The sequence below is a fragment of the Rhipicephalus sanguineus genome, unplaced genomic scaffold (genome assembly GCF_013339695.2).
Source record: "Rhipicephalus sanguineus isolate Rsan-2018 unplaced genomic scaffold, BIME_Rsan_1.4 Seq427, whole genome shotgun sequence".
Lineage (NCBI taxonomy): Eukaryota > Metazoa > Arthropoda > Arachnida > Ixodida > Ixodidae > Rhipicephalus > Rhipicephalus sanguineus.
In genome coordinates, this window is record NW_023615227.1 from 30,771 (window position 1) to 40,001 (window position 9,231).

At 44.8% G+C, this 9,231-nt stretch overlaps 1 long non-coding RNA gene across 1 annotated transcript; it reads left to right on the forward strand.

Annotated features, from left to right (window-relative positions):
* Positions 1 to 573: 573 nt before the first annotated feature.
* Positions 574 to 3,740, forward strand: LOC119377286 (uncharacterized). Its single transcript, XR_005180791.2, has 2 exons — positions 574 to 1,802; positions 3,341 to 3,740. It is a non-coding gene; the product is annotated as an uncharacterized LOC119377286 (long non-coding RNA).
* Positions 3,741 to 9,231: the final 5,491 nt, after the last annotated feature.

Genomic DNA, 9,231 nt, shown 5'->3' on the forward strand with positions numbered 1-9,231 from the left:
CAACAAATGTAATTCTCAAAAGCTTTACGCAGGGAACAGGTGATCACGTATATCCCTGGAAGCAGTCTAGTAACATTTCGTGCTATTTAGTGCATTAACTCCAGGCTTGCATATAGTGCGCTACACCAGTAAATGATAGCACACATTGGGGAACATTAAGCGCCCCAGCTTTCAGTATTAGCTCCTGGCAAATACTGCTTTCGAAAATCGACTTTCAGACAGTCAATAACCGACTCTCAGTCAAGTGAATATAACGGTGACAAAACAGTTTTCCGCGCATCACTGGCATGCACTCTCTGGTATCGGGCTAGCAGACGACGCGCGAGCATCTCGATCAAATAGCCGCGAAAGACACATGCCTTCGAAATGGGCTGGCTGCCCAGAACGACAAGTGCTTCATGATTCCCGTTAACAAGTTTTCGTTATACTTTAAACAACGCAACTACAGCCGAAAACTGAACCATATAGCAGTTTCGAATGCAGCCACGGCATTCGTTTCCGCGAGCGACGACGGGTCTACTACGGTGGCGGCGCCCGGCGGCTAAAAGCCGCACTAACGCCGACGGTCGGTTCCCATTGCGCTACGTTCCTTCGCCCAGGCACAGAAAGATAGAGGCACTGCCCTGGAACACCACTTTGCAGCACTCCTCCTAACACCAACCTAGCCATGAGAATATGCTTAGGAATGCTCTGAAACATTTTTCTGCATTTTGCTTGGAAGTATTCGATAAATGTTCTATTCTACTCGCACTCCAGTTTTCAGTATTCGAGTTTGCTTGGCATCCAGAATATTGCCATTCACACAGCTCTAGTGATAACACTAGAACAGTGGTTCTCAGCCATGGAGGTTTCGGGGACCCCTTGTGGACCGATGGAACTGATGAAGGAAGCTCCTTGCAGTGAGGGAAAAGATCTTAGCACAAAATGCAGCTTGAAATAGGTGCCTTTTATTTCTCCCTGGCAAACAGTGGTCAAACTAAAAGGCCGTGCCAATTCGATCTCAACAGCTTGTCAATAAGTTGTGCACTCTGCAGCCACATTCAACCGGTGTCGGGCTATGTTTGCTCTTGAAATATGCAAGCCTAGAAAATGTATGCCCACCAGCACGTCGTCGAAAGCTGCAACAAAAAGCTTTACAACCATCTCATGAAGAGCAGCTAACATAAGTCACCTTCGCTGCAATGACAAAATGTTATGCAGAGAAGCATATTAAAAATTAGAAGGGGCTGTGTCACGGGACATACTGTGCCTCCAAAATATGCGTTTTTTTTTCTTTGCTCTTTTTTCGAGGGTGGGTTTTGAGGACCCCCAGAAATGGCTTCACGCAACCCCTGGGGTCCATGGAGCCCCATTCGAGAACCACTGCACTATAATGCACTGTGACGCATCTGTAAAAGCTGATGAAATTCGTTGCCAATCAAATTACCGATGTCCGATGACTGTGGTTGCCGCTATCAGTGTGTATTTCTTGCACTTTGACTGTTCGTTTCCTGAGTACAAGTTCGTCCAATAAAGAGTCTTGTCTTTAACAGCCCGACCGCCGCCTCGTTCACTGTCACAACCATGCGTCAGTATTGAGGTTCGACTCTATTGCCCTGCTGTGGTTTCTAGGGCGTTCGTCCCACGCCTTTTTCTTCGGGGGGTAACACTAGGTTTGCCCTCCTTCCGCAGCGGCAGCAGCCATGGCCAAGGCAGCCGAGGCATCGCACAACTCGGCCTACTACAACCCAGCCAACCCAGGTTCCATGTATGTGCCGGCCCCTCCGCCATCCTTTGACCAGGCCAGTGCCAGTGCACCACCGGTGAGCTTGAGTTTGGCTCAACAGTCATGGCTTGGACATGTCATGCATGTTACGACTTCAAGCAATCTCTAGTTGTTTCCTCCCTGCCCAGTCACGCTCTGTTTTGGTTCATATGTTTCTGACATAACTTCTCATCCTGCTTGAACATCAGGAATATTGAACTCATCCTGCTTGAACTTGAGGAAGATTGGGTTCACCCACAGAACTTATGAAAGCTAACCATATTGAACCACTCGAGATGAGAAGACACAAAAAGAGTGGATTTTCTTAAACTGCTCTACACGAACAATTCACCACTAGACTCATCTCTATATCTCTCACCCCTATTAACCAGACCCACATGCCACCATAGACAAGATGCATCAACACCTTACTTCGTGAGAACGAACATATTTAAGAATTCTTTTTTTCCCTCGTACTATAACCAAATGGAATTGTATAATCGAATCAACATCATAATCCTTATTATTATTGATTTGTTTTATATAGCGTTTTGCCAAACATATTGACTCTATTTCTCTAATATTGTTTTTATTTCCTTTGTTCTTTCCAACTTTTTGCCAAACGTGTTCATTGTTGTACCATTTTATTGCCCTCCGTGCTTGGACTACGTGTCCGCAGTATTTGATAAATATAAATAAATAAATAATAAAAGTTGCTGTGTTACACTGTACATCACAGCAACTTGCAGTACAAGTGGAGAAGGTATATCTCATGTTAGGCATACTGCACATTATACCGTAAAGTTACCCCTGAAACTAACTGCTCTTTGATCCAAAACAACTTGTGTGCGATACACGCATGGTGTGAGCGATGGGAAATGAAACTGAATCTTAAGAAAATGGTGTGCATGAGGTTCTCCAGAGAAAGAAAGTTCAGGTGGATTTGAATACAGAATAAATTGCTCTCCAGTAAAAATGGCATTTGAATACAAATACCTAGGCTTTTGCTTTTGCCCTTTTCATCATGGAATTGGCACGTGCATTGTACCGTAGGTAAAGCTTGTCTGAGGTTGGGATTTTTACGACGAAATACACGTGCATTTCTGCCGTGAACCCAGGAGTTATTACATAGAGTATACGCAAGATCAGTGCTGGAATACGTGTGCTGTGTGTGGGACCTTTCAACAGCATCTAACAAAGAAAGATTAGAAAAAGTTCAGCCCATGCTGGCAAGGTATGTGTTAAATGTACCCATGTATAACAGACAGTTTTGTGCAACGGAATCTAAGGTGATACTAAAATGGAAGCCTCTGCAGCATCGAAGAGCGTCATTTAGACTGAAGCTATTACACAGCACATGTTATGTTCATACTTGGAACTCCTCACGACGTATACATTAACCGGCCTCACTACACATCAGCACACAACAATCACAAACACAAGATCAAAAATTGAAGAGCAGTACATGGTCTTTGAGCAGCTCTTCTTCACTAAACATAATGCGTACCCCTATTTTACCTGCAATATTTTTCACTTGACGCCTGGGCTCTCTGGCAACCAACCATATTATTGTGAATCTTTTTCTTGTAATTTCAGGAGGGACCACCGCCACCGTACTCCGAGGGTTCCAAGAAGACCAACTGAGGACAGGCAGCGCTGGGCCTCCTCCCGTGCACAGTAGCCCCCCTTTCTCCTTTGCCTGGATTAGTCTCTAACCTGTCTGCAAGTGCAGGGATGACATTCCCTTTCACACCCATAAAAATGGGGAAATAAACATGTGAGCGGAGAACACTTTATCTCTTGTTAATGTGCAGGGCAAAAGACGCTTGCGTATAGTACTCCAGTTCTCGCCAAGTTCACTGTGGTGTTTGGCATCATACGTTGCACGACTGACAGTGTAGCGTGTAGTCTGTTGAAGTGGTTCTGGTCATGTTTACAGATTATACTTGGCTGTATGGTTTTATGTAATAAAGATGTTTATGATAGTTTGACTGGACACATATTCTTTGTCTTTTGCTTCATATTGCCACCTGGTCTTAACAGTGAAGACCCAAGTTGGGCTGTTAAAGGAGTAACTCTAAAGATCCTGCGATACATTAGTTTATTCAGCATTATAGTTCCATGGTTGGGGCCGTTGCAAGTTCCCAGTTTGCATGCAAACATTTTGCCTGTGTTTCCTTAATTTTTAATGGACCAGGGGCAAGTAGTGGGATTTGTTCAATTTTTGTGGCACATACATTTCTGCCCGCACACGACGGGCAGTCATGCCATGTACAGCTTCCCTGTAAATATATTTCTTGAGCGACAAGGGATGCGATGCGGGCTTGTTGGTCTTCAGCAGGTTTCTTTGTAGGGCCCTGTGTGCCTTTAATTTGGCCCCTCTTGTATGTGTGCTTGAATGATTCCGAGTCTGCACGACGTCACAGATCACCAAAATTGTGACGTCGCCATGGCGTCACATCACGTGACGTTACACGTTACGTCATCACATGGCATCGCCATTTGGTGAAAGGTGGGCTGGGTCGATCACGGCCCACCTTTCACGAAAAAGAAGAAATAATGTCCCCTTCGGAACGCTTGTATCTTCGGAACGCTTGTATAAACACTTCCGATGACATCCTCTTGACCAACTCTAGTTGTACAGCTCTTGTTACTGCACACGTAAATATCGCAATGTAGAACATCGTAATTTTGCTGCTTTTCTCCACTCGAGCATTAAGCGGTCTAGTGAAGTCTATACCATGTCGAATGGCCTTGTCTTTGTTATCCTGTCAGCTGGAAGTGGTGCCGTTTCTTGCGTCATTGGTTGGGAATTAAACTTCCTGCACGTGATGCATTTTTTATAACGTATTTTACAATCTGTCGGCCCCGAACAATCCAAAACTTCATCCCTAAATGTGTCAATGTTGATGCAACACCACCGTGCATGGTAACTTGATGCGCATGTAGTACTAAGAGTTCTGAAAATCAACTTTCTCTTGGCAGAACAATGGGATGCTTTTCATCAAAGCTTAAATCACTCCATTGAAGCCTCCCTTCCACTCTTGGACGCCTTGATTGTCTTCGAAGATGTCCATGCTGTAAAGTTTCATCTTGTCGTTTATTCATGTCACTTCGTTTTGTAACGTCTTCTGCTCCTGCTTTAACAGTACCTACTCTGCCTTGTCCAATTCTTCTCCTGTTAGCGAACCTGTTTTCGCTTCTCTTCCTAGATTTCCAATGTATCGCATCACCCACGCTGTAACTCGCAATGCCTTTTTATACGATGCGAACCTGTTTACACAAATTATTTTTTCTTGACTCATGGTGGTATTTAGGCTTGCCACGATCTCTTCGTTGTGTTCATTGTCACCATTGACCGATTCTAGCTTGATGTCATAATCAGGCCTTTGTTTTTCGTTCCTGATCCACGTGGGGCCTTTCCACCATAATTCACTGTTCAGTAAATGTTTCTTCTTCACGCCCCTTGTCATCAAATCTGCAGGATTTTCATCACTTTTAACATAACCCCATTGACTCCCTTTTCACTTGTTCTTGATTTCTGGTGCTTGGTTGTGAACAAACAGATCTTGCGTCTTGCTTGACTTGATCCAGCAAAACACGATTTGAGAGTCAGTCCAGAATTTCACGCTTGCTTTCCTGATGAAATTCTCAGTTATATGACTGACCAATCGGACTGATACTGTGGTGGCCAACAACTCCATTCTTGCCAGTGTAATCTTTTTAATTAGAGCGACTCTACCTTTTGCCATGAGTAAACTGGCTTCATTGCTTCCACCTGAGTATTCTGTTACAAGGTATGCTGGTGCTCCGTACGCCATTGGGCTTGCATCTGAAAAAAACGTGTACAGTTGATGCTTTCACCTCAGCTTGCTTGTAGTCGTAGCACCTGTTAATAGTGAAGTTATCCAGATGCTGAAGCTCCTCTGCCCAATCCTTCCACGCTGATCGGTGCTGGCTTGGTAACGGGTCGTCCCATTTTAGGTTTTCTATCCAAATCTTATGCATCAGCATCTTTGCTCTAACAGAAAATGCTGTCAAAAAACCTAAAGGGTCGTATAGCCTTGCCGTAGCTTGCAAAACCTGACGTTTTGAAAGTTGTCTTGAATGCACGTCCTGTTGCCACGTAGTGTCTAGGAAGCTCAGCACGTCGTCGATGAAATTCCATTTCAATCCCAAAACCTTGATTTGTTCCTCTTTTCTGATTCTTCTATCTAAATCTTTAAATTCTTTAAATTCATTCCTGCACCACGAAAAATGTCTCTTGCTTCTTTGTACAGTTTAGCAGCTGTCGAGTATTCGTTGGCTCCTAGTAAGACGTCGTCGACGTAAATTCCTTTCTGGAGTTGCGCCACAACTGCCTGATATTTTTCTTCGAAGTCATCCAAGTGTCGATGAATTGTGGCCGCTAGAAGAAAGCTACTTGGTGTAGTGCCGAAAGTTACTCTCGTCATCCTCCATGTTATTATCTCCGGGCTTGGCATAAATTTGCTGGGTATTTCTTCCCACCACAGAAATCTCAGTGTCTCTCGGTCATTTTCTTTTATCGCTATCTGCAGGAACGCTTTTTCCACATCTAATGACATGGCAATCCTGTGTTGTCGAAAGTTCATTAGCAAAGTTGTGATGTCGGTGTTAAGGTTTGGCCCATTTTCCAAGTTGTCATTCAATGATTCCCCTGGGTTCTGACTTGACGATGCATCACATACGATCTGTATCTTTGTCGTTGTTCTTTCTTTCTTGATCACAGCCTTATGCGGCATATAATAGACAAATTTGTTCTGTATGTCTGATCCGGCAGCTTCTTCGACGTTTTCTGCTATTTCTTTCTAGAAGTATTCTCGGAAAGCTTTGTCGTAGGCTTAAAGGTCATCGCAATCCTTCCATAATTTCTTTGTAACCTGCATAAGCCTCTTCTCTGCAATTGCCTTGTTGTCACCCAGTGTTAGGTTTTTCTTTCATGGCAGCCACACTTGACACCTTCCTGCCTTGAACTCCATTGTTTCTCTGACGTACTGCATCACACGGTCATTGCTTGGCTTTGTCATGAGTTTTTCCGTGATTCCCATGCTTTCCAAATCCCAGAACTTCTGCAGTTCATCGACAATCGTGTCAGAATTGGCGCTGACTTTGAGGACCATAACCGTTGATTTCAGTGGAACAAAACGATCTACAGGGCTTTGAACCATCCATCCCAACATCGTTTCTACTGCCATTACTTTCGGCTGTATCTCGCGAATGCGACCAGTGACTACCGTCCAGTAATAATCTGCTCCAATTAATATGGAAGTTTCGAGATTTTCGCCGCCATTGCCCGCCTTCTTACTGTCATCAGCGAAAGAAATTCCTAAAGATCTTGCTGTTTCTTGTACCGCCAAAGGATGGTAGCACATCACAGGATATCACTTCTATCTCGAGCGCCTCAGTAGTGATGTGTTCGGATGTAGGGTCCTTCTTCACATTCACTTCGACGACTTTCAAATCGAGTTCCACCTTTCCTCCTCCAAACGATCCAACGGTGATTCTTTCAGATCTTTTCACTTTGCACCCTAGTTTTCTCGACAATCTTTTGAGGATGAATGTCCTCTGGCTCCCATTGTCCAGCATAATCCATGTGTATCACCCGCTTTCTTCTCCCTCCGTCCATGGAAAGGCTGTCTGCAGTAGTATGCACTTGCGCTCACCAGACTTGTGCGTGCATGTTGCAAGACTTGCTGACGTCTGCCTGATTAAGTTGGGCGCTTGTACGTACGTGTCCACCACTGCTGCTTGACTGTTGAGCTGACGTTCCAGATGTTCGTAGTCGACACGTGGATGTCGCGTGCCTTCCCGTGCATGTCTTGCAGCGTACGTTGGCGCGGCATATCTTCGCCGTATGGTAAGGTCTAGTGCATATGAAACAACTTCGCTCCCGCTGCAAGGCTTCTTTCTTCTGGTCCATCGTTATGCTTGTTCTGCAGTCTTCCGTGTAATGTCCAGTCAGCTCACAGAAAATGCATTTTTTCATCGAGGTGCTTTGAAGCGCACATCTTCTTGTCCCTCTCGTACTACGTGGTGACTGGTCCTCGGCTTGTTTCCCCTCACGTGTTTCTTCTCTGCTGCGTATATAGATGTTTAAGAACTCGACAATTCCTTTCACACACGCGTGCTCTCTCTTGAAGTTGAGTCCGACGCCGTCGTTGCTGGACTGTTGTCTGCGCCTTTCTCTATTTCTTTCATCTTCATCTCAATCCTCATGTCCACCGGTAGCACAGATTTCACGACAGGCATTATCACTCTGGCATAACTGTCCATTTCCATGCCTAACGACTGCAATGCTCGTGTATTTACTTGCAATTTTTGGAATAGTTTCTTCAATCCGTCCACATCTCTGGAACTCTTCACTGCTTCTACATTTGCTAGCTCTTTTATGTATGTCTTTCTTAAATTGTCTTGTTGCCCGAACGTTTCTTTCAGAAGGTCAACTGCATGATCGTAGTTCTCATCAGAGAACTTTAAACTTTCTACATATTAGAGAAGCAGCCTCTCCGCTGTGTGACGCCAGGAGGTAATTAAATTTCTGACCGTTCGGCATGTTCGATCTGTTGTGCACCAATGTCTCGAACTGATGCCAAAACCTAGGCCACGCTGTTTTTTCCCATCAAACTTGACCATTTCAAGACATGGCAACTTAACAATGTCCGAGGTGTGGTTAGTACCTTGCACTGTTCTCGCCTGGTCTGTCACTATTCTTGTTAGTTGCGTCGCTCGCTCCAACTCTCGTAATCGCTTCGTCGTTTCTGCGATGATCTTCATCTCATAATGCAAAACTCTTTCAAATTCTGCCTCCACGTATTCCTCTTCGATGAGCGATTCAATCTGTTCGTTAACTTGGTTCAACGCCTGTGACACGCTCTTCATCTGGTTTAGAAGCATCATTAATTGTGCTCGATCGGCGTCTTCTATCTTTTTATCAATTTCGATTGTAAGTGTCGTTACATTTGCTCAAAGCGTCTTCTGCTTCTTCAATAGGACTTCTCTATTCATGCTTAAAATCGTGTTGAAAGGGCCCTTGCCTGTGTAGCTGCGTTGCCAACGGTCATCTGTCGTGGTCCTTCCCGTGACGGTTCGATGTTGAGCCAGACGCCGCTGGTCCGTTCTTCAACCCGTTGTTGCGAAGTGGGCTGAAGTCTTCGCGTCTGTCTTTAAGTATCCTGGTCACGGAACTAAAGGACCAGAGAGACCGCAGAACCGATACGTCTTCGGTTTATTGCTGTCAGAACGAGCAAAAAAAAAATATGTGTATAGAGCGTCTCCCTGGCCACCTCTTCTTCCTCGTCGCCAGCTCCATCTTCAATCTGTTTTCTACAACAGATACTGATACCCCATCTGCCAAACGGACACAAGATACCCATATGATATGTGGGATGGCATCTAAGATGCATGTGTTTTCCTTGCTGCCCAGCCCTGTCCCAGTGGAGCCTGCTGGCCGATATACCGAAGACACT